Here is a 26,746-nt window from a genome sequence, read left to right as displayed (position 1 = left end):
TACACGAGCATAATGGGGGGGGGGGCTCCAACACATGCCACATGCTCACGCAGTGCAGTTACTGCTCAGGGACTTTACATATATTACTTTATACCATCTTCACCTTGTTGTGAGGTCAAGAAGATGTATAGGGTCATTGGAAAAGTCATGACCTATTTTTTCCTATGTTTTTCTATGTAAAAATGCATCGTGACTTTTCCAACAACCTAATAGTACCCCAATTTTACAAATAAGGGAACTAAAGCTCAAGAACATTGTGTCGTTTTTCCATGTTAATGAAATCAATCAAATCTGTTCCAAATCCATGATTTTTCCAACTTATAATACCGCAAAACATTTTCAATACTTCACAAGTAGTAATTCTCAGGGGAAGAATAGGCTAAGAAAAAAAAAGAAAAACACAGCTTCATAAAGCTTCATAAAAATATGTAGATGATAAATCTTTAATATATTATTTAAAGTAACTAAAGTATTGGGTCATCAGTTTTTGCATAGAAAAATGCTTCATGATTTTTCTGATACTTAACACCTGGAGATCAGTTCTGACCTTGCCCTTCGTTGGAGAAGACCAGACCTTTCTGACATCTTTCTAATCCATCTCTGGGTACCACTTACAGGAAGCAAGTGAACACATAATGGCTCTAATCTAAGATGGCAGCCCTTGTTTCATGTTACTTCCAAAACTCTTCATCAAATAACTCAATTCACTTGGGTATCAGCCATCTTCATTTTGAGGTGACAAGAATCACCTCAGTTGACACATCTGCAAATTTACCAGCATTTGTTCCCACCCTTACCTCCTTCCCAGCTGCCTTATTGGACAATAGGGTTTGTTTCTTCTCTCTTACACCCTACTCCTGCTTGACTCCTAGGGCCTTATTCTATCAATCATGCCCTCATGCCCTCTCCTCTGTATCCCCAATCCCTTCCAAGCTCTTTCCAGTCAGTAGGAAGTCCTATCCAACTAAAAAACTAAAATACAGAAATAAATCCCTCTCCATCCTGCTCCCTTTTGACATTCCATATTTCCCTTTTCCTCACAGCCTAGCTTCTTGAAAGGGTAGTCTATAATGCCTGTTCCGTTTCCTCACTACCTACTCATTCTCCATCCCACAACAATCTGGCTTCTGCCCTTGCCATTCCACTGAAATTAGCCTTAGAATCTTACAAGCCATCTCCTTATTGCTTAATTCAATGGACACCAAACGATCTGTCAGCTTATATACTAAAATTAGAAAGATGCAAAGATGATCATGGTCTCTGGATAAGGATGACAAGAAAATTCATACACCATCCCATATTTTTAAAGTATGAACTCATTTTGTTATATATAGACATATACCCAGATATGGAGAATATATTTGCATATAGAAACAGGCTGGAAAGATATATATCAAAATTTGAACAGTGATTAATGCTAGGTGGTGAGATTTATAGTGATTCTTAAATAATACTTAAATAAATGTATTTCCACTCTACGTGTATGCGTATCTTATGCAAAGATCACACATTCCTTACCTAAATAAAAAATAATAATAAATATATTATCTTACAATATCCTATGGCCCCTTTTCAGTTCTTATTTGACCTCGCAGCAGCTTGAATGACAATGCGGTCCTTTCCTTTGTTTTAAGAACTTCACTCTCCTAGTCTTCCTCTACCCTCTCAGAATCTTATTTTAAGTACTCTTTGTGGCCTCTTTTCCTCTGCCTATGACCTGTGCATTTCTACCCTGAAGATTCTTAACTGTCCTGTCTCTCTGCTCTCTATACAAACACTGAGTGGTATCTTTCCTGTCAGTGTCACTTCATGTGGAAAACTCTCAAATTTATGTCTCCAGCTCAGAACTGCCTGGGTTCCAGCCTCCTGTTATACACAGCCATTTACTAGGTTTTGAAGCACTTCAAAATCCACTTGTCTCAAGGCAAACTCATCTTTCTCCCAACATTGATCCAACTCCTATAGTCAAGTGTCAATGAATAGAAAAACCATTTGTCAAACCTCATCAGAACTGCAGGAGTCTTTTATTCCTTTTCTTTCTTTACCTCCCACAGTAAAAAGCTCATGAAATCTAATAGATTCTATCTCCACATATTTCACAATCATTGCTTCATTTATTTCTTCTTCTCCGCTGCCGTAATCAAAGCTCTTCCCATTTCTTCCTCAGAATATTGAAATAGCAATTTGGTGGGTCGTGCTGCCTTCCGTCCCTCCAACCCCGTTCCTCCTCTATTCTGCAGCCATGGTGGTTTTCCCAGCATGTAAGTTATATCATGACACTTTCCTGTTAAAAAGGCTCCGAGGACCCCAACTGCCCAGGATAAAGTTCATTTGAATGAACTGTCCTCCAGGGCAGACTCATTACTCAATGCTCAACCACACCGCATCTTAAATCTGTATAAACTCCAGACTTAAGAAACTGCCGGCTCTCTAGGCATTTTTTGTTTAGTCTCTCCTTCTGTGAGGGCTTCACTTCTGCTTTCTTTAATTGACTTTTTCTCAGTTATTCTTTCAGACTTAATTCACGCAACATTTTCTGACCTGCTCAGATGCAGACTGTTCTCAAAGCCCCTTCTGCTTCCCTCTAGTGTGCCATAAATAAATCACACTTTTTTTTTCTGTATTCATGACAGAGTAGATGCACACACATGTGAGAAAAAGGGGAGTGAGAGGGAGAGGGAGGAAGACCCTCCACAGACTCTGGTCATACTGTGATACACGCTTAGGACGCATGAGGTGACTGGGCCAGGGATGCAAACCAGTACACACTATTTCAATTGTTCATTCAGCTGCATCTTTCACTGCAGAATGTGGAAATCCTTGAGGACAGGACTGTGAATTTAATGTTGGAATAAACACAGAAGTAAGTGATTAGTATAAAAGAAGTGGCCATTTTCCAAACTATTGTAAATTCATGTGAGGGAGATACAAATCAAGGTCTTCTGAACCACAAAATATTACAGTGTCACTCTTCAAAAGTCACTGCCATGTTCTTTTCAACAGCAACATGGGCAGTTTCAAGGGCTCAAACTCAGGAAGAGTTCTGGGGAAAAAAATTACAACTCAAATCAGAGCCATCCCCACTCCCAAAGCTAAGGTCTTCTGAGCAAGCAGTTCGCTGCAGGGGGGATGCAATGTGGAAAACCTGTTTCTAGTTACATCTTTACTGTGCAGTCACCCTCATGATTCTGACAGATCACCTGCTTCATCTGAAATTACAGGCAGTGACTTTACAAGCTTGAGAAAACTAGCCGATCTTCTATAGACCTGTTAGCGCTGAAATAATTATTGCATTTCAGTGAGACCATGCTTGAACAAATTATTTTCAATTCATATAATACAAACCAGATGACCTGCTAATTACATTTATCTGTGGCTTATTTCAGAGTTTTCTTAAAAATTACAAAATCCAGGACCAGCAGTTGGCATAACGACTACGTCGCTGGATGCCCATGTAGTCGACTGCAGTCTGAGTCCCTGACCCAATGGCTTAAACTCATGTTGGGCGCATGTGCGTGTGTGCTCAAGATACCGAGAGGAAAATGGAGGAGAAGGGATTGCGGCATGGTCATCCCCCTCGGGGAGTGATTTCTCGCTTTCTGTCTCTCCGTCGCTCTCTGTCTTTTTGGTGAGCATATGCGCCCTTCAGCAAAAATCTCTCAAAAAAGAGAAAGAAAACTACCAAATAAAGTCTAGCAGGTAGAATGGTAGTTATGATATTAAATTCCCACACTCCTGATCAAAGTTCAAGTCCTGGACCTGACAGCTTGAAAATCACACTGGGTACGTGTGCATGTGTACCCAAAAATCTCAGGAGGAGATCGGATGAGAAGGGATTGCAATGTGGCCATCACCCCAGAAGGTAATTTCTCATTTTCTCTCTCTCCGTCTCTGTCTCTCTCCAGTGACCACCCATGCCCTATGGCCAAAACCTAAGGAAAAAAATTACCAAGTAATATTTGTAGTTTAAATACTGTCTTTCATACATTGGTATTACTGGCCTCATACCAGGAGGTCACAGGCTCGGCACTGGTTCTTCAAAGTAGAGAGAGATTACCTGTAAGCAATGGGCAGAATGTGGTCCCAGGACGCCTCCCTCTCCTCTGACTAAAGACGGGCATGAATGAAATGCTCCCTTTGACTAGTTTGGAAACTAGAGAAAGGAACAGACTCAAATAACATGGAAGCAGTGTTACATGTAAAGCACAATAAAATTAACATGAAAAATACTATGTCTCACAGACCTCTTGATCCTTTACTCTCTCATCAAAGCCCCCTGCTCTTCCTTATAAATAATCACCATTCATTCAAGTACTGGGTATCCATAAGTTTGGGTTAAGGCTGATTCTCTTTCCAGCCCAAGAAAAATTTTGAACCAAACGTGAGGACTCTTTCTCCTTTTCCACTTCTTAGTTCAATGAGATCGGAGACAAGTCAGCTGAAGACTTTGGGAAAGGTGTTTCTAGAGTAGACAGACATGCTATTCTTCCCTGCGTACTATTATAATTGGGTGTGGCACTGTTACATCTGCCGGTGACAACGAGAAGATAATGGCAACTGTTGAGGATATCCAAGTAGAAAGATGGAATGTATTTTGGCTTCTTATGAAAATAATAGATTTGATCAGCCCAAACTGAAACTACCCTATCTTTCGTAGATATAACTTCATATAATTTGCAGTCCAAAACTCCTAACTTACATAATCCTACTAGTTATTTTTCAAAAAGAATTCCTGTGTCCAAATTGGTGGACTTGCAGCACATAGGAAGGGATGGGCAAACTTCAGCCCACAATCTAAACCTGTGCAGCACCTGATTTTGAAAGTAAAGTTTTAGGAGCCAGCAGATGGCATGATGGTTAAGGCAGTGGACTCCCATATGGCCAACTGTAGTTTGAGTCCTGGACCAGGTGGCTTGAAAAATCACACCAGGCACATGTGGGCACATACCAAAATCCCAAGAGGAGAATGGAGAAGGGGCTGTGGCATGGTCATCGTCCCTGGAGGGTGACTTCTCACTTTCTTTCTCACAGTTTCTCTGTCTCTCTCTCTGGTGAGCATATGTGCCCTATGTCAAATTTTTAATTTAAAAAAATTTAAAATAAATCAATTGGAACACAGCTACTCTTCTTCATTTTCTCTTTTTTAAAGTTTATTTATTCATTTTGAAAAAGAAAAACAGACACCCTTGACAAGACTTTTACGCCACAGTCTTCCTCCAAGTTCCCAGCCTGGCAGCCAGCCAGGATCACAAGCATACCTGTAGGCACAAGCTGGCCTGTTGAAGTAGACCCAGATGGAAACCTGGAGCTTTTCCACATGGTCTCCAGCATTGTACAGGGGTGCCCTACTATATAATACCTACAACGGGTGAACTACAGCTACTCTTTTTCATATTGTCTGTGGATGCTTTTATGTTACTACAGCAGAACTGAGCAGATGTAACAGAAATGGTATGACCCATTAAGCTGAAAATATTATCTGGCTCTTTACAGAAAAAATTTGCTGATCCCTACTCTGTCCCAGTGGATTTCAAGCTGGGGTTGTGTGAACCACATGATATTTAAGAGAAGCCATTTTGGATGTACTAATTATATTGGAATTCTGCAGAGCCAGGGCTGTTTAATGTCATGCAATTTTAAAGTCCCACACAACAAAAAGCCAACAGCCATCCTGTTGAGAAATCCTAGTCATATGCAAAATAATAATCCTTAACATAGCTCTAGTGCCATGTCATAGGCCACATGAATTATCTTTCTTTTCTCTTTTTCGTTTTTTTAATTGACACGGTATACGTCCTTATTGGAGAGAGACAGAGAGAAGGATAAAGCACTCCCAATGGGGCATGATCATGCCACAATCCCTTCTCTTCCATTTCACTATCCTGTTGGGATTTTAGGCATGCATGCACATATACCTATCATGTTCTTCAAGCCTCTAGGGACTCGAACCATGGCCAGCCAGATGGGATCCGGATCCTCCAACCACTAGGGTGCAGGGCTGGCCCCATATGAGTTGTTTTTTACACTGCACCTACCATCACGGGAACCACAGATCTGAAGATTCACCAACAGACGTAAACAATGAACTAAAAGCATGGTATTAGACACACTGTTAATGCTCATCAGTTCAAAAATTGAGAAACTATATTTATCATTACTTTGGGGAATATTTTCTTTAATTAGAGTTTTCTGGTTTGGAGGTGCATTTAGAGGTAAAGTTCTGTTCTAAAACATAAGTTGGTTATGCACACAATTTTTATTGAGGCATATTTTATTTTATACTCATGAATTTTTAAATGCTTTTTATTTCCAATTTTATGAAGCAATCATAATTTCTTTGGAGTTCCTTTTATATTAAGCGGTATTTTATAAATAATGATAATTATTCTAATTTTTTCTTTAATAAAGAGATCTTAAAATTTTTTATTGGAATGAACTAAATTAACCTTACTCTAGAGATTTGAATTTAAAAGAAAAATATATGCATTCAAAACCACTGTAGCTATTTTAATCAAGAAATATATATCCTTAACTGCATAGCCAGCTAAACATGAAAACTGTAGGGGAGGGACCAGAAGATGGTGTAATGGTTATGTCACTGGACTCCCATATATTTGACCATGGTTCGAGTCCCGAACCTGGTAGCTTTAAACTCACACTAGGTGCGTGTGCATGTGTGTCCAAGATCCTGAGAGGAGAATGGAGGAGAAGGAATTGTGGCATGGCCATCCCCCCTGGAGGCGGGGGTGTCTCACTTTCTGTCTCTCTTTCTCTGTCTTCCAGTGAGCACACATGCTCTATAGCAAAAAAATCTCTCTATTAAAAAAGAAAGAAAGAAAGAAAGAAAGAAAGAAAGAAAGAAAGAAAGAAAGAAAGAAAGAAAGAAAGAAGGAATTGTAGGGAATTACAAATATGTAAATTGCCTTCACAGAATAATTCAAAAGATATAGGATAAATATGTCCTTAATAAAATAAGCCAAGTCCCCACCAAAAAAGTCACAATTCATGGACTTGTTATTCTTATCAAGAGATTTTAACCTGGAAAGCTGGGTGGAGGCACTGCTTCAGGAAAACCAGAAACATGAAGAAGTAAGGGGTTTGGCCCTTAAAAAAAAAAAATAGCACTATAGCTTTTCAGATTTGAGCCATTTATTCTTTCTGCTTTGCAGAGTATACAAGGTGAAAAGAAGGAGGCATTAGGGAGCCCTAAGCTTCATTATGTTGCAAATATTACCCCAGTTTACTAAATCCCCTCATGTTCTTTGAGAGTTATAATGTCTTGTACATTTAGAGAACAAAACCACTTAAAAGTTTTCTCAAACATTCAAGAAAAAATGCCACCAACTCCCTACCATCTAAAAGGGTTGCAATGCATACATGACAATGGTTTGCTATGTGACAACTCCCTGGTTATTCAGCACATAATGCATAGAGTCCTGTCTGGAAACCATGCAGTGGCTTGGTGACACTGCACGGTGTCCCAGCCATTGCAGCTTGGACCCCACGTATGAGTGAGCCTATGCACACAAAGGAAGGTAAAATATCCCTCAGGTGGATGAATGGGACACAGGCCCTAGTGAGCATGCAGCTGGGAGAGAGATGGCATGCAGAATGACACACTTGAGACAGCTCTTTGATTCTACAGAGATAAAGGCAAACACATAAGGCAGACACCATTCTGAGCATAGCATATGGGTGGAACAGAAAACCTCCAGAATGACTTTCTGGGAGAGAACACTGAGAAGGTACACCAGAGAAACTCTGGACATTGACCAAATGCAGAAAAGCATAGTAACGGCCATGGGACACATAAAACAGGGTCCTACAATCTGGGAGAAAAGAACTCAGTAAGACAGTCTTAACGTTGATGAGTTTAACTAGTTTTCAGTGAGGAAGAAGTGGAAATTGTATCCAAATATACTATAGGTTATTTATACTATGTTGTCTATTCATGCATATAGTACATTGTACATAATTCTCATGGTAGAGCACAAACTCAGCCATATCCAATACACACACACACACACACACACACACACACACACATATACATATATATATACACACATGTATACATATATGTGTGTGTGTGTGTATTTATCGTTGTAGAAAGAGGTCCATCTTCTCACACAGCACTGTTTAATTAGTGTGCATGGCACCTACAACATCATCACAACCAAGTTCCTTTTTTTTTTTGGAGAGGTTTTTGCTATAGGGCGCGTGCGCTCACCAGAAAGACAGAGAGACAGAGAGATGGAAAGCAAGAAATCACCCCCCAGGGGGCATGGTCATGCTGCAATCCCTTCTCCTCTATTCTCCTCTCGGGATCTTGGGCACGCACGTACATGCGCATGGTGTGAGTTTAAGCCACTGGGTCTGGGACTCAAACCGTGGTTGACTACATGGGAGTTCACCAATTGCTGGTCCTCCCAAGTTCTAATGACCAAAGAGACAAAAGATAGGTAAGTGACATTACTTTTAGGCTAGACTGAGGATTACACAAAACAATTCGTAATAATTTGAAAATATTTTTTAAGAATTATTTAACTGCATTTATTTAATTTGACCAGAGAGGGACAGAGTGAGAGAGAGAAAGTGAGAAAGCAAACTGCCAGGTCCAGACCTCTAACCGTGGTCAGCCATATGGGAGTCTAGTGCCCTTCACCACCAAGTCACCTGCCGGCCCTTAATTTGAAAATATTTTTAAAATACATATAAACAAAAAGAAAATTATCATAAGTTTTGCTCTGAACATGCTGGTATTTTTATTTCAAGCCAAACTATTTGTTTCTATGTCTCACACCATGTATTCTGAAAGGTTTTGTTTTTGGTTTTGGTTTTGTTTTTAAAGTAGGACCACACGCCTACTGTTTTAAACAGCCTGTTTTGGTTTTGTGTGTCTTACATAGATAAGTTTAATGTTAATGTGTGTTTCTGGGTATAAAATACCTGCATGGCAGTTTGTTTCATTTAATTTTCTTGCCGACTTCCCTGTGGTTAGTCAGGTTGCTACCCCAATGCTACCTCATTTTTTTAAAAAGATTTCTTTTTTCATTCATTATTTTTAGTTTTTAATATGACCAGAGTGAGAAAGGGAAAGTGAGAATGTGAGTTTAAGCCACTGGGTCTGGGACTCAAACCGTGGTTGACTACATGGGAGTTCACCAATTGCTGGTCCTCCCAAGTTCTAATGACCAAAGAGACAAAAGATAGGTAAGTGACATTACTTTTAGGCTAGACTGAGGATTACACAAAACAATTCGTAATAATTTGAAAATATTTTTTAAGAATTATTTAACTGCATTTATTTAATTTGACCAGAGAGGGACAGAGTGAGAGAGAGAAAGTGAGAAAGCAAACTGCCAGGTCCAGAACTCTAACCGTGGTCAGCCATATGGGAGTCTAGTGCCCTTCACCACCAAGTCACCTGCCGGCCCTTAATTTGAAAATATTTTTAAAATACATATAAACAAAAAGAAAATTATCATAAGTTTTGCTCTGAACATGCTGGTATTTTTATTTCAAGCCAAACTATTTGTTTCTATGTCTCACACCATGTATTCTGAAAGGTTTTGTTTTTGGTTTTGGTTTTGTTTTTAAAGTAGGACCACACGCCTACTGTTTTAAACAGCCTGTTTTGGTTTTGTGTGTCTTACATAGATAAGTTTAATGTTAATGTGTGTTTCTGGGTATAAAATACCTGCATGGCAGTTTGTTTCATTTAATTTTCTTGCCGACTTCCCTGTGGTTAGTCAGGTTGCTACCCCAATGCTACCTCATTTTTTTAAAAAGATTTCTTTTTTCATTCATTATTTTTAGTTTTTAATATGACCAGAGTGAGAAAGGGAAAGTGAGAAAGCAAGCTGCCATGTCCAGGACTAGAACCATCGTCATGCGGGGGTCCAGCACCCTAACCACCACACCTCCCTGCTTGCCCCATTCCCCATCATTTTAAAAATGAACTTGGTATTAATTCACAGAGGTGACTGAGTGACACTGAAAGAGGTTCTATCACTCACAGTTTCCGAGAGGAGGAGGCATGCCTTGCTACGCCACACGGGGCCATGCGGAGAAGCAGCAAGGTCAGAAAAGAAGGTGGAGAAGGAACAGTGTGACCCAGATCCTTCACTGTACTTCCCACAGGAAGGAATGAGTGAGACAGGATGGGCAAGTTAGAGCAAATTTAGGGCGGGATAGTCTGAATAATTTCAGCAGGCTCTGAGCGATAGAGCTGATTCCTGCCTGTCCAGTATCTGGCCCTGGGATGACGAAGGGCAGGGGAAATGTCCACATGGTGTGTGAGCCTTAAATAAAGGAGGTGCTTGCCGTGTACAGGCAGTGGGCTTTGGTTTGGCGACTGGCATATGAAAATCATGCTTCCAGGCACATTGTTTACTATCTTCAGGAATTAGTCCTAAAAGGAGCAGTCTCTCCGGGATTGGCAAGGCCCCAATGTCAAAACATAAAAGACAGACAATTTGAAATGTGATTAATATACCCATACAAACAGATGCCCACTGAACTTTCCATCAGCAGCCTCTCCTCCTTCTACCATCTGCCATGACACCGAGATCAACCCATCAAGAACATCGATGCCTGCAGCTGGCTCCCACTCTTCTTTCCTCCACCTTCTGGTGTTGGCCTTGATCACGGGACCAGGCTTGGGTCTGAGCCATCAACCACCCCATCCTTTCAGGTTGCTGACTTTTCCTCTACTCCACCTCAGCTCCATCCCCATAGCGACAATACATCCCGGGCCTCTAAATTACCAGAAATAGCACCACCTCCAGAGGGCAGTGCTATGAGCTGTAATGACAAGGAATTACATATTCAGGAACTAAAAAGAAAACAATCAGTCACCTCAAACAAGGTTCTTCTAATGATAAAAAAATGATAGCCAACATATGCCCAAGATCAAAAAGTCTGAAAGAGTAGCAACACTAGTTTGGAAATAAGTACTCCTCACTCTACTGCACAGACAAGATAGCCAACATATGCCCAAGATCATAAAGTCTGAAAGAGTAGCAATACTAGTTTGGAAATAAGTACTCCTCACTGTACTGCACAGACAAATGTTTTGAGAATAAGTTAGTACTATAGCTTCTGAAAATAATTTCACATTCTCTATTAGATATCTGAGTTTACATATATATTAGCTTCAGACAGTCAACTCCTAGAAATTTATCTTAGGGTGAAAGTGGAGCAATGGGAAGGGGACTGGTCACAAGGCTCTCATAGGGCCAACTCAAAAACAGGAACTTTATCCTCAGTACAACTGGAAACAAATGTGGGGATTTCAGCATAGAGAAAAATGATCAGTTTATATCGGTTTTCTTCATGTCCTTCAAGGAGTGCATGGCTACTCCAAAGTCAGAGTTCTGTTGTTTCTGGAAAGTTTTCCTGAAGGGGAAGAGCAGCAGGAGTGAGAAGAGGAAGGAAAGAGGACAAAGTTGCTGCCTATGAAGTGAGAGTAAAATTTATGAAAAATCTAAGACATAGCCGTGTTACTGTCACCTTGAAGGAGATTAAATGAATAAAGAAATTGTTGAAGGTGGAAAAAAGCAGATCATACGTTGTCTAAAAGCTACAGGAGAAAAAAAAACATCAGAAGAAAATACCTTAATAACAAATTACATGATATTCATGGCTGAAATGAAAAACTGGCAGGAGAGTGGTTCCAGCTCCCACTTCCCCCTGGCCTCCTGCCTTCTCCCGCTCCCCCGCTTCCTCTACATCAGAAGAAAATACCTTAATAACAAATTATATGATATTCATGGCTGAAATGAAAAACTGGTAGGAGCCACTGGAATTGCTTGTATGGTACATAAATTAATTCAACCTGGACCACACTCTTAAAGCAAATGTTATTAATTCTTTAAAAGCATAAATACAACAGACACAAGAATGTATGCAGATGGGGCCAAGGGGCTGTGGAACAGCATACCACAACTGAGTAAAACAAAGTGATACTTCCAATCCTATTTGCATGTCTCAACACCACCAACAGAAATTAAAGTAAAATCAAAGGTGTAGATCACAATGTGGTTTTTCCATTGAAAACAATGTCCATGATAATATCTTTGATTTGATTATCATATACCATATACATGCATTAAAAATCCAAATTGTACCCCACAAGGATTTACAATTAGATGTACATAAGTTACTATAAAAATTTAATTCTTTAAAAGCATAAATACAACAGACACAAGAATGTATGCAGATGGGGCCAAGGGGCTGTGGAACAGCATACCACAACTGAGTAAAACAAAGTGATACTTCCAATCCTATTTGCATGTCTCAACACCACCAACAGAAATTAAAGTAAAATCAAAGGTGTAGATCACAATGTGGTTTTTCCATTGAAAACAATGTCCATGATAATATCTTTGATTTGATTATCATATACCATATACATGCATTAAAAATCCAAATTGTACCCCACAAGGATTTACAATTAGATGTACATTAGTTACTATAAAATTAAAAATGAAATAAAATGCATGCTTTCATTTTTAATTAAAATTTTCTAGAGAAAAATTAAGCTATTCCGTAAATGACAACTGCATTTTCAAGCAACTTCACCAATTTTAGAATGTCATTTTTTAAAATGTGTTTTGGGAATAAGAAAAACCTAGGTCAAAAATATCAACTAATTTCCATAAGACCATCTCAAGTATGACTTGAAATCATGAATGTTCTATTTTTAATAAATCTATTCTATGAAAATGTATATTCAATCTATTATGCAAATAATTCATCATTCTCTATTATAACACTTACGATTTGGCACAGTGTCAAAGCTACTTAAGGAACAATATGTTTCCCTCATTAAGCAAAATGTCTATATTGAGAAATATTTTTAAGACATCAAGTATCATAATGTTAACACCTTCACAATATGTGGTCAAACACTAAATAAACTAACAATAGACTCCAAAAATAAACCTACTAAGTATGTTTGGATCAGGATTTACTTTTGTGAAAATTTTCTAAATAATTTAAAGCACAAAAAATTAACTATCAAAATGCACTATAGTTGATTTTCATTTTAATACCAAGAGCAGAAAGCAAGATTTAACAGTGAAACGCCATGCTATAAGAAGGAAGCTAGGCCATAAGTTTATAAAGACAGGGTTAAATTTGTGTTACAATTCAGGTAGGATATATCTAGGCCCCAAATAGTGAAACTGCACTTGATCTGTTCCACCGGATTTGTCACACACCACAGGAAATCGGCTTCTACAGGCAGGCGGCAGGATGAACATGACTGAGGACTTACAAGATGGTGACCACCCCACAAATAACGCTTATATTAGTTCTGAGAACTACTAAAGGGGGCATAGCCTAGTTAGGTGTGCCAACTCCCCCATGGCACATCTCAAACAGCTCTGTGAGCGGCTTCACTCCTTGCTAACTTGTTTTAATTGCTTACAACAAACAGAAAGTGATTGCTGAAATTACGAAGAACCCATAGGCTTTTAGAATTGGAAGAAACCTGGTTCCAAGACACACACATGCTTTCCTGTGTGTGTGTGTGTATATGTATGTGTATACATATGTGTGTGTATATTCATATGCACATTTATATATATATATATAAATATATATATATATATATATAAATGTGCATATGTTTATTTTCCTTTCTTTTTAATACAGGGTCTTCCTGCCACAGTGTGACTCTCCACCAGGCTCTTAGGTAGGCCAGGAATCAAACCCAAGCTCTCAAGTGGCTTCAGTCTGCTGAGCAGCAGTGTCAACAGTGCACACTAACAATAGACTGGGTCCATCTATTGGGTCATCAGAAAAGTCATGACACATTTTTGCATAGAAAAAGATAGAAAATACATCATGGCTTTTCTGTCAAACCAATGTATCTTTAAAAACAAGTGAAGTGGGACCAGCAGATGGCATTATGGTTATGATGGTGGATTCCCATGTAGTTGACCACGATTTGAGTCCCAAACCTGGCCAGGCACGTGTACACACATACCCAAGATCCCAAGGAGAATGACGGAGAAGGGACTGTGTCCTGGCCTTCCTCCCTGGGTAGTGATTTCTTTCTTTCTGTCTCTCTGTGTCTCCAGTGAGCCCACATGCCCTATAGCAAAAATCCCTCTAAAAATGGAAAAACAAGTGAAGCTTGCCCCTCTCATGAGTGGATGGTGATCTCGAAAGACAGGTAAGGCTACAGTACATTCCCAGGGCTGTCGCTCATAAAGCTTCTGGCTACAGAAAGGGCCCTGGAGAGAAGCACTTGCACAGGAGGTAAGACCCAGGGAAAGGTGATCTTCAAAAGCTTGATTGTACATCCTTACCAAAATCAGAATAAAAGTTGTGAAATATTTTAAGATTTTATTACTATGATATTTTTATGACCATTCTGGAAAGTTGTTTACTTAAGCGGTCATCTTGTTACTTGATCTCCCTGCCTACAACTGCCCCACGAGCACCAGAACAACGGTTCTAAAATATAACTCATGTAGAGTCCCTACCCACCATCCTTCAGTGAGTTGCTCTTGTCTCCTGTCACACAGGTTGTTTGCCATTCGGCCCTGCTTAGACTTCCAGAAAGTTCCTCAAACCTCCCCCATTGCATTTTCTAGTTCATGCTAATTTCCCACTCCCTTCCCATCTGGTCTGAACTCCAGACGCATACATGAGTGTGTGCCGACGTGTGCACACACACACACTAACCAACTTACTGTTACTAGGGTGGTTTTGAGAAAAACAATATGCCCAAATTGGTAAAATGTGCACACGACAAGTTTAAGAAGTTGGGAACAGCTTTACTATTAGAGTGGCGTGGTAGGACATTTAGCTGATGGTATAAGTTAGGTTCTTCTCAAAAACACTCCTCTCACTCCTCCACCTCTTGTCTCCCTCCCTGGCTAGGGTAATTATGGTTTATAAATCAAAATCACAATCAAAATCATACATCCCTTCTTTTTTTTTTTTTTTTTGAGAGTTTCTTGCTATAGGGCACATGCATTCGCCAGAAAGACAGAGAGAGACAGAGAGACAGAAAACAAGAAATCACCCCCCAGGGGGGATGGCCATGCCACAATCCCTTCCCCTCCATTCTCCTCTTGGGATCTTGGGCACACATGCACACGCGCCCAGCATGAGTTTAAGCCACTGGGTCTGGGACTCGAACCATGGTTGACTATGTGGGAGTCCAGCAACATAGCCATTATACTAACTGCTGGTCCCATACATCCTTTATTCTGAAAAGCCTCACCTGAAGCCCTTGTTATGGGATCACTACTTCTGATAGAGTCCCTGTACCTAAATACGGAGCAGATTTTATTAGAACTGAAGATTTGGGGGAGACTGTACAAGAGAGTCACTTGACTTTTACGAAATGCTGCTCAAAGAATTGATTCCTGGGCCAGCCAGGTAAGCATGGTGATTAAGGCAGTTAGATCCCACATTGCCAACTGCATGATTTGAATCCCAGACCTGGAGGCTGGGAAAATATGCCTAGCCTGAATGCATGCATGCCCCAAATCCTGAAGAGAATGGAGAAGGAACTGTAGTATGACCATTCCCCGCCCCCTCCCTCCCAGAGGGGCTGATTTCTCACTTTCCTTCTCTTTCTTTTTCTCTTTCTATATTTCTCTGGCAAGTAAGTATATGCTCCCTATAGCAAAAACTGAAGAGAAAAAAATGCAAAAGAATTGATTCCTGAGATTAACTTTCTGACTAGCAAGCTTGAAAAAAGAGGAAGTAGTTCTCATCAGAGATTTGTTTTCCCATTTAATCAAATCAAAGAAATGGTTAAATGCCCTCCTACAAGACACATACAAACAAATCTTCCAAGATGGGCTGGAATGAATACAGACTGGGTCTGAGAAGCCCAGAAGTGCACAAACCTGCCACAGAGCCAAAGAAAAACTCTGAAGTTCCCAGAGTGGGTGAAAACAGCTCATCAGTGAACCATATGCAAAAGGCAAATACACTGAGCTATCCATTACTCTCAATTTACTTCTATCACAACACCATGGAGGTACTGTAGCATTCACCACTGTCACCTTGGAACTGAAGGCAAGGTGTCAACTCTGCTACCATAGTCATTGTGTTAGCCCTCACACAGAGGAGTCTTGGTCAGGCTCAGGAGCAAGAAAGTCAAATGTGTCCAGTTCTTGGCCTCTTCTCTGTTTCTCTAAGTTCCTTCCCAATATGCAAACATATCCTAGAAACTGAAGCTTCCAGCACAGTGACTCTCAAGGCTCTTAGACGCCCACTGACAATAAGAAATGCATTTTACATATTTTATTCCCAACCAGACACACAGATGTGTATCTACATAATTGAAACAAAAGTTTTACTGTCTACTTCTTCAGATGCCGTCTTCTCTTTGATTGTTAATTGTTCATCAGACTTCGGTACGTTGATTTTATAGCCCACTAATATGGTCGGCACCTGCAGTTAGACAAACACTGATACCTTTCTAAAGAGTGATATTAAGTATCTTATTTAACACTAGTTAGAGCCATAGTCTTCCAGTTCTCAATTGCTAATTATCATTATTACCTTCATTATTCATTCATTGGACAAATACAAAGGGACTTTAAAAGTTAATGGAAAAATGGAATTGAAGTATAACTTTATTTTTTTTTCTGCATACACATTCACCTAGTACTAACCGAGCCCGTATTCTATAAGAAAGTGGTCCTTGATTACCTCCTCTCTACCTCATTTTATAATATTCCTACACCAATATTAGTGTATGGCAATACTGAATTACTTACCATTCTTTCTTATTTTTTGATATTCTATTACAAAGAACTATGGATTGTCTTCTCCAATATGTCAATGTGCAGACCCTTGCCAATTCTTCTTGACCTTATTTCTATTACTTGTATACACCTTCCATGACACATCTAGAAGGAACTGGGGCCTCTTCCTATGCTCTCATGTAACAGCAAAATTATGCTCTAATCTAATTGTTTGTAAACCTGATGCCTGAAGCAAAAATAAGGGCCATATTGCTAGCCCTATGCCCAGGATGGAGCAGAAATTCCTTCCCTTACCTACACACATACATATACAGAACTGCTCCACAGCACACTATGCCTCACACCATCACTGACGCTAGCCATGCTTTTGTTCTATCTCCTCTTCCAGAGTAGAAGCGACATGAGTGCACAGACGGTATGTCCAGCCATGACCATCCCAGAGTCATGCAGAAGTCAAAGCATGACAGGTTTCCCATTCAATCTGGATTTAATTAAGTCATTCATGCCCGTTACCAAAAATGTTCTGACGACTCAGCTTCTCATCTAGTCCTGAACCAGCAACATCTACTGGACTGAAATCCTTTCACATTACCTTTCCTGAACTATCTAATAATTTGTAGTGCCCCCCCCCCCCGAGTTGCTCTTCTTTTCACATTTTCTAAACCTTTCTCCAGGCTCCTTTCATCAACTTCCCTCACCTGGTAAACATTCTTCAATTTTAATTACATGCTTATTGTGGGTGAATCACAATTGAAGTAATTTTAGAAGGTGAGATATTTGCTAACTGTAGAGGGAAAAAGCCTAATGAAATTCAAATTTCTTTCCTTGCTTATTATCCAAATTTACAGCTGTTTGTATAGCTCTACTTAATGAATATAGCTATTTTCATATCTAGCTGAATCCCCAAATCTCTTTCTTGCTTCTGTTTAAGACTGTCTATCCTTTCCCCAGAAATCAGAGAATAATCTCTCTCTCTCTCTCTCTCTCTCTCTATCTATCTATCTATCTATCTATCTCTCTCTCTCTCATGCTTGCCTGGAGCTTCTCTCACATCTACTATGAAAAAGTCAAATTACAACATATTCTGGGAGCTCCCCTGAAAAGTAGTGCATGGAAAGTACAGTACAGTACAGAAAACAGGAAGCAGAATGGCAGCAGATGGTGTGGTGGTTAAGGCACATGGCTGACTGCAGTTTGAGTCCCAGACCCGGAAGCTTGAAAATCACACTGGGCATGTATGTGTGCATACCCAGAATCCCAGGAGAAAAATGGAGAAAGGACTACAGCATGGCTATCCTCATGGGGGTGATTTCTCACTTTCTCACTCATTGTCTCTGTCTCTCTCTGACAAGCAAATGTACCCTGTGGTTAAAAAAAAAGAAAAGAAAAGAAAAGAAAAGAAAAGAAAAGAAAAGAAAAGAAAAGAAAAGAAAAGAAAAGAAAAGAAAAGAAAAGAAAAGAAAACAGGAAGGGAGAGAGAGGTGGGTAAAAGGGAAAGCGGATGGGGAGCCAAGAGCAAGAGTGAGCAAGAGCAAGTTCTTCCATATGGCTCGAGAATTCTTTCACAACTGATTTAAGTCAAATTGTGGAGATACTATTCAGAATAAGCCCGAGACAGATTAGTTCAGTGTTTGTCAAAGCCTTAATAATTTTTATTGTAAAGTCTGAAGTGAAGTAAAATATGATGAAATTAATCTCCCAGTCATTTTATGTGTATTTCAACCTAATGTTCCTTGTTATCCATTCATTGTCAATTATGAAAAACTGAATTGAGAGCATAAGAACATTATTTATAGAATGCATACATGCATCGAATTTTCTTTACATGGTTGTCTTCAATAGTTGACAGGAATTACTTAAGACTAAAGGTCTATATTCTAACAACTTTAATCATTTTCCCAGTCACTATATTGAATCTGGAAAGAACACGGAAAAGATAGATCTATGTAATTCGGCAATGGTTATCAGACTTATGATGAATCCATGCAAGTTTCAGGCTTTTGTTATTTCAGACTGATATTCTCATCAGCATTTACTGGAAAGAAAAGAGGAGAAAATGGATAGAGTGAGGTGGGAGGGACTCTTCAAGAGTCTAGAAACACAGAACTGATCAGTCTGGCTCACGGTTGTCTTCCCTAAGGCACAGATCAAAGCCCTTCACGACTACATGCCTTTCTAGGTGTACATGCTCACGTCTATAAGGAGAGCCTTAGCACACTTCTCAGGAAATGCACTCCTCACAGCTGCACATGAGATGGATGAGCACAAATTCCTCCACATAATCAGAAAATGTCAAGCACATACACAAGGTTCAAAACAGTATATTTACAGATAATAGCTAACAAGCCATGATTAGTTCTGAAACAACCCAGGCTTTTCACTGTGACAACAAAAAAAATGCTTGATAGAGTCATGAACATTTATCTCTTACAATCACGTCCTAAATAGCTTATTTATTTCAAAACAATAAACATCGCTTAAGATGATTTTGCAACAGTATTTATTAAACTCTAATGTTAGTCCTAGCTTTTAGACAATCAGTGAGATACAGAACTAGTAGGTAGTTAAAAAGAGATGCCATTCTCAGCAAGGATAATGCTTTCTTAAAAATTAGATTCCATTATTCAAGGCAGTGTATTTCAGTTTTACCTATGAGTGGGAGTATCCCCTACAGAGCTAGCCACTAAAATTCATCGTGGTCATCCTCACACACTCATCCCCACTTGTCCATACACCTGGGAGACTAGAAGGAGAGATTTCAGGGCTCAAGGGGACGGCTGAGCCATGAGAACGTGTATAGATTTCTGAGTCACCCTGATGACTAGATATCCAAATAGAAATATGTCTGGGTTGAACTATGCCTACACTGAAATCAACTGAAATGAGGGGTGTGTGTGAGGGGTGTGTTCGTTAAACATTAAAATATCCCTAGTAGATCAATGGCAAAATAATTGTTTTTAAATCATTATAAGCGGGTTGAAAGTTTTTGCTAGGAGAGATGTTTTAAAATGCCATTTATCAAAGATCTACATTTTCATCACAATTTAAAAGATCATTAAATAAATTATTTTCCCTTCATTTTAAAAACCCTTACTTTATCTCAACAGGTCAGGTCTTTTATGTATATGGTATTTTCTTTTCTTTTTTTTAAAAGAATTATTTTATTTAACTTTATTATTATTATCATTATTATCTTCTAGTATGATCGGAGAGAGACAGAGAGAGAGAGAGGAAGTGAAAAAGCAAGCCACCAGGTCCGAGATTTGAACCGTGGTCAGCCATGTGGGAGTCCAGCACCTTTAACTACCATGCCACTTGCTGGCCCCCATATACAGTGTTTTCAATGTTTAGTTCATCGGTATAGAAGGACTGAAAACTTTTAGCAACTTATAAAAGGGAAGTAAATGTAAGAGTATTTATAAACAAAAGAGGAAATTTAGGACAATTAAAGAATTTCTGGCTACTGAATCACTAATCCTTTCTTAAAGCTTGATTTAGAATCAGTCTTCAGATTTATACTGAACACTAGTAAAGATGCCATTTCTTCTTTTTTCCTCCAAGTTTAGTTTATTCATGAGAGCATGTGTATACATTCTGAACAGATCTGAGCAGATAGAAAGAAAGAGATCGTTAACAGGGTCTCATCCCCATGACCCCTTGTCCAGCCCTCTAGCTCTTCATGATCTTGGGGTCATCATCCAGCATGTTTTCAGGTCAACCCAAGCACAATGTGACTGTGCTTGGCATTTGGCTTCCAGCACTGCAGTTCAGAAAGCTACAGACTAAGCCACCAGGGTAGGCTAAGTCTGCCATTCTAAAAAAAAAAAAAATCCAACCTTGTTTTTGGTTGTTTTCTTGTTGACTTGTTTGTTCTAAATAAAAAATCTTTACCCCAATTTTCTCCACTTTTTTCCTAATGTCCTTCTCAATTCCAGGACTCTATCCAGAATACCACATTATATTTTGTCCTCATGCCTTCTTAGACTTCTCTGGGCTAATGATAGTTTCTCAGACTTTCCTTGCTTTTGATGACTTTTGAGTTTTGAAAAGTAGAATCCCAATTATTTAAGATTTCTCTAATGATTCTTATAATTAGACTGAGATTAGAGGTTTTTGAGAAGACCACCATGGATGTGAAGTGCCGTTCTTACGGCATAAACTACCCGAACAGCTTATTCCTATAGACACCAATTTGTCACGTGGCTGAGGTAGTATCTGGAAGGTTCCTCCACTGGAAAGCTACTCCCACCTCCCATACTGTACTCTTTTTTTGGAGAGGTTTTCGCTATAGGGCGCGTGTGCTCACCAGACAGGCAGAGAGAGACATAGAGACAGAAAGTGAGAAATCACCCCCCGGGGGGATGGTCACGCCACAATCCCTTCTCCTCCATTCTCCTCTCGGGATCTTGGGCACGCACGCACACGCGCCCAGCGTGAGTTTTAAGCCACCGGGTCCATCTGAACAGATCTGAGCAGATAGAAAGAAAGAGATCGTTAACAGGGTCTCATCCCCATGACCCCTTGTCCAGCCCTCTAGCTCTTCATGATCTTGGGGTCATCATCCAGCATGTTTTCAGGTCAACCCAAGCACAATGTGACTGTGCTTGGCATTTGGCTTCCAGCACTGCAGTTCAGAAAGCTACAGACTAAGCCACCAGGGTAGGCTAAGTCTGCCATTCTAAAAAAAAAAAAAATCCAACCTTGTTTTTGGTTGTTTTCTTGTTGACTTGTTTGTTCTAAATAAAAAATCTTCACCCCAATTTTCTCCACTTTTTTCCTAATGTCCTTCTCAATTCCAGGACTCTATCCAGAATACCACATTATATTTTGTCCTCATGCCTTCTTAGACTTCTCTGGGCTAATGATAGTTTCTCAGACTTTCCTTGCTTTTGATGACTTTTGAGTTTTGAAAAGTAGAATCCCAATTATTTAAGATTTCTCTAATGATTCTTATAATTAGACTGAGATTAGAGGTTTTTGAGAAGACCACCATGGATGTGAAGTGCCGTTCTTACGGCATAAACTACCCGAACAGCTTATTCCTATAGACACCAATTTGTCACGTGGCTGAGGTAGTATCTGGAAGGTTCCTCCACTGGAAAGCTACTCCCACCTCCCATACTGTACTCTTTTTTTGGAGAGGTTTTCGCTATAGGGCGCGTGTGCTCACCAGACAGGCAGAGAGAGACATAGAGACAGAAAGTGAGAAATCACCCCCCGGGGGGATGGTCACGCCACAATCCCTTCTCCTCCATTCTCCTCTCGGGATCTTGGGCACGCACGCACACGCGCCCAGCGTGAGTTTTAAGCCACCGGGTCCAGGATGCAAACCGTGGTCAACTACGTGGGAGTCCAGCGACATAGCCATCACGCTAACTGCTGGTTCCCCCATACTGTACTCTTTAGAGGAACTCACTATTGCTTAAGGACTGGGGATTTATGCTACCTAAATTAGAAGTTATTCTTCATAAGAAATGTCCTATTCTTTCTCATTTATTTATTTATTCAATCTCGTACTTATATCAGTATGCACTTACAGATGCTTATTTTATACTCTGGGCTACCATCCAATTTTACTCTCTTTTCTGCTTAAATTGCCCAGCTTTGACCACAGGGAGATTTTTCAATCAGTACATTTCAATTGTGTCCTTCCGACATCTGTCTCCATCATGGTGTTTCATGTACTATAAGATGCTCTAGGTTCTTGTATATTTCTGGTTCAAACCTAGAATCATTCATTTCTCCAAGGAGCCCTGGTTCCTTTTACTGGAGAACGGTATTTGGAAACAAGTTCTGGGTGCCAGACATGCCTGTTCCTTCTGGACTCTCTCAGTTAATACAGCATGGAAAGAGTCCCCACATCCACTTGAGGGGGCTTCGAAAAGTTAGTTGAAAAACAGGGTTAGAGTATAATTTCATTTTCGTGCAAACATTTTTTAAATCCATGCAGTTTTTTTCATAATATGCATTTTCCAAGAATTTCGTAAGACCCTTTATACACATATCTATATATCTCTCTCTATATATAGATATATAGATATTCCTATCTGTAACCAGCTATTCATATAAAGCCAAATGTCATTTTATAGTGACTGAGATCCATCTGTGGTCTTCCTTACAAAAACCCATAACCCCAGTCTAATCACGAGAAAAACATCTCACGATGTGAAGCAAATGTCCCATGCTTCTTCCAGACCTGCAATGTTACGGGCAGGCAGGACGTTTTCAGTGGACACTACCAGCAAAACTGCACCTCTGCAGCTACAGGTGGCCTTGGTGACCACACCCTCCAGAGTAGCTGGGGTCGGGTACAAAGGCACAGCCATGATCTCTGTTCATCTGAGGACACTGTCACTCGGAAGCAAGCCTCTGACAGGCCTTCCTCTCACTCTGGCTCCTTCCTACTTCCCCTTCCTGACATTACGCTTTTCATGCAGTTACAGAGAGTGAGCAGACACTCTACGAAAATGGGGTGAGCCATTTCTCAGACACATTCCTCCTTCTACAGGGAGCCATCACAGCAGTCACCTCCACCCACACATGTGAAAAACCGAGGGTAGTTACTGAATGTCACCCCGTGATGGGTACTACCTTCATTGATTTAAAAGAAGGAGGTTATGGGGAGGCAGCTTTCCGTACAGACTTCTGCAAAGCCTGCAGACTAGTTACTTGTCACCCAGCTCATCACCTGACCTGCTTGCTGCTGCAGAGTCATGTGCCCAAGGTTTGTTTTAAAAGCCCTCCTCCATATCCTAGATCCTGGGTTTTGCTATTGTCCACATCTGGCTCCCAACCTGATGCTGTCAGCTGGCCCTTTGAGAGCCTCTCTACATGACACACGTCCATGGCCACCCATGGGTGCCAGCATGGTTGACTCTAACCTTCAGGTTATTTCTCACTGATTTTGCCAGCAGATCCTGGCTGGAGGCTCACCTCTGCCAGCCCAGCCCTTTGTTACAGGAAGAGTCCTGGCTCAGGAGTTCTTGGAAAGAACTGTTTCTGTCCCATTTGATCTGTACTGGGCAAGAGTGTGTTCAAGTGCCTCTTTGCGGGGATGTACAGCCCTAGCAAAAATAAGGCAAGGTCCTTACCCCTAAGTCACCTACGTTCCACTGGGGTGCATGGAGGTAGAGGGTGGGGTCTGGATGGTCTCCCCCACAGGGTGGCATTCCTATTGTCTTAAAAGGAATCCAGGAATTTCCCATGTGAAAAGTGAGCAGGACAAGAATATTCCAGAGAGCAATGAGCACTCCAAAGGTACAGAAAGGAGCGGCAGTGAGTACAGTGTCTGAGCCCTGTAAAGAGTTCAGGAAGGAACCCACAGGGCAGTGCAGAAGGAAGGGAAACTGGAGAGATGGTGTGGGCTAGAATCTAGGGGCTTCACGGACTGATCATGGGTTTGAAAATCCCAGTGGCTGATGAGCAGCTACTGAAGTATATCAAACGCCATTGCTCCATAACTAAATTTTCTGCAAATGCCGACAACAAATACCTTGTTGCTGTTGCTAGAGCCTCGTATGCCAAGACAAAGTCAACTCGGCACCTACCACCTGAAAATATTTTTCTTTTAATAGTTAACACATCATGTAGTGTAGCCTCTCAATCACATTACTGATTGCTGACATTTAAATACCAAAAAAGTTTCAAAAATTCTGAAAATCAAGTGATTGATAAAAAACCTTGTTATTTTCTTTAAGTAGATCTTTTCTCTCTCTCCCTCTCTCTCTCTCTCTCTCCCCCCCCCTCTCTTTTTTTTATTAAGAGGTTTTTGCTATAGGGCGCATGCGCTCGCCAGAAAGACAGAGACAGAGAGACAGAAACCGAGAAATCACCCCCTGGCGGGTGATGGCCATGCCACAATACCTTCTCCTTCGTTCTCCTCTTGGGATCTTGGGCACACACACACACACACACACACACACACACACACACGCCCAGCATGAGTTTAAGCCACTGGGTCCAGGACTCAAACCATGGTTGGCTACACATCAACATAGCCATTATACTAACTGCTGGTCCCAAGAACTTTTCTTGGAAATGGGCAAAATATTAAAGTCTGTTTTTAAGAGCAATATTACTGAGTAAATTTCCTGGCTCTCACATGGGATACATCTCTTCTCTCCACCCCCCAGAGAGTATATATACTCACTGAAGAGTCAGAGAAAGAGGGAAAGGAGAAAGCAGCCCCCCACCATGGGGAATGGTTGCACAGCAACTCTTTCTCCATCTCTCCCTCCTTTGTAATTTTGGGTGCACATACCCCCTCGGTGTATTTCTCAAGCCTGCAGATCTGGGACTAGAACTGCACAGTGGACCGTTTGGGATCTGGCTGCCTTAAGCACCAGGCTACAGAGATGGCCCTAGAGGGAATCAGCAGTTAGCGTAATGGTATGTTGCTGGATTCCCACGTAGTTGACCGCGGTTCGCGTCCCGGACCCGGTGGCTTAGAACTCACGCCAGGCGCGTGTGCGTGCGTACCCAAGAACCCGAGCGGAGAATGGAGGAGAAGGGATTGTGGCGTGACCATCCCCCCTGGGGGGTGATCTCTCGCTTTCTGTCTCTCTTTCTCTCTCTGTCTGTCTGGCGAGCGCACGCGCCCTATAGCGAAAACCTCTCAATAAATAAATAAATAAATAAGAGATGGCCCTAGAAATGCTTTTACTTTTACATGAGTCAGATTAGGAGATGAGGCAGCTAAGCCATGGAACATCAGTGGAACGGCAATGGCAGCAGGGGTACGTTTTTGAAATGTGATGCTATATTCAAATGCTTCCTTAAAGACAACCATTTATCCTCAACATTGAGGAGTTCCTCAAATAAGGAGTTTTAAAATCATGTACTGCCAATCTTGTGTCAGAACAAATAAAGGAATAAAGTATAAAATCCCCATTTGGGAAATAGAGGAGTAATAAAATTGCAAACCTGCAATACACAGTGCCAGCAGGCCCACCGCAGCCAAGATCATACAGCAGGTTCCTCAGGGATTACTGAGGCTGCATGGTCTGACGTGATGCCGACACTGCCACTGGGGGTGGGGTCCGGGCGGCTGGAGCTTGCACTGAGCTATGGCCCTTGGTAAGGGATCGATGACTGCAGCTCTCTTCTGCTCTTTCTTATCACCACGTCCCCATCACCTTATTGCCTGCAAAACTGATAGGGTCTGGTGTCCACCATTACTTTTTATTTCATTTATTTATTTTTAATTTTGTGATTTATCATTTACATTCGATCATTGTACATCTCGGCAGCACACGTTATGAATAGATGGAAAACTGCGGTCCAGGCACATGGTGGGACACTAGTCAGCCTGAGAAATGAGACCTCAACCCCCGGTATAACTGGGTGCTCGAACACATCAGTGTATGTGCACATGCCTCTGCCCACTGCAGTGTGAGCTCCGAAAGCCTGCTTACGACTGTGGCACTTGGAAACTTTCAGAGTGTCTAACACAGGGATGGTCCATTTTATCCAAATGGGTTAATTTTCTGGTAGGTGTTTTCAGATTCCAGAAATAAAAAGAGGCTAGACAGAGGTTTTGGGAACTAGGAAAAGAAAAGCAAGAATGGGAGGTGAGGGATCCACTCAGGGCCTCTGGTTACAGAACTTCTATTGAAAAAACTCTTGGGACCAGCAGATGGCATAATGGTTACATTGCTGGAATCCCACATAGCTGACCACAGTTCAAGTCCTGGACCAATGGCTTAAAACTCACACTGGGTGTGTGTGCATGTATGCCAAAGATCCTGAGAGGAGAATAGAGGAGAAGGGACTGTGGTGTGGCCATCCCCTGAAGGGGGAGTGATTTCTTGTTTTCTATCTCTCTGTGTCTTCCTGTCTCTCTGTCTCAGGTGAGTGCTCATGTCCTACAGCAAAAATCTCTCTTTAAGGGACCAGCAGTTAACGTAATGGCTGTGTCGCTGGACTTCCATGTAGTCGACTGTGGTCCACGTCCTGGACCCGGTGGCTTAAAACTCACGCTGGGCACGTGTGTGTGTGTGTGT

The 26,746-nt window shown here is 40.9% G+C and overlaps 1 protein-coding gene and 1 non-coding gene across 2 annotated transcripts in view; one reads left to right on the top strand and one right to left on the bottom strand.

Moving 5' to 3' along the window:
* The window catches only part of LOC114006288 (catenin alpha-2-like), a gene marked incomplete at its 3' end in the record, with an annotated part of 514,130 nt that overhangs the window by 332,981 nt on the left and 154,403 nt on the right, over nucleotides 1-26,746 (bottom strand). The window lies entirely within an intron of this gene.
* Nucleotides 1,204-1,305, top strand: LOC114006295 (U6 spliceosomal RNA). The gene has a single exon (XR_003548034.1). It is a non-coding gene; the product is annotated as a U6 spliceosomal RNA (small nuclear RNA).

This window comes from Tupaia chinensis, unplaced genomic scaffold (assembly GCF_000334495.1).
Source record: "Tupaia chinensis unplaced genomic scaffold, TupChi_1.0 Scaffold146837_1, whole genome shotgun sequence".
Taxonomy (NCBI): Eukaryota; Metazoa; Chordata; class Mammalia; order Scandentia; family Tupaiidae; genus Tupaia; species Tupaia belangeri.
The sequence above is the reverse complement of the archived record's forward strand: the minus strand, read 5'-3'. Positions and strand labels throughout refer to the sequence as shown.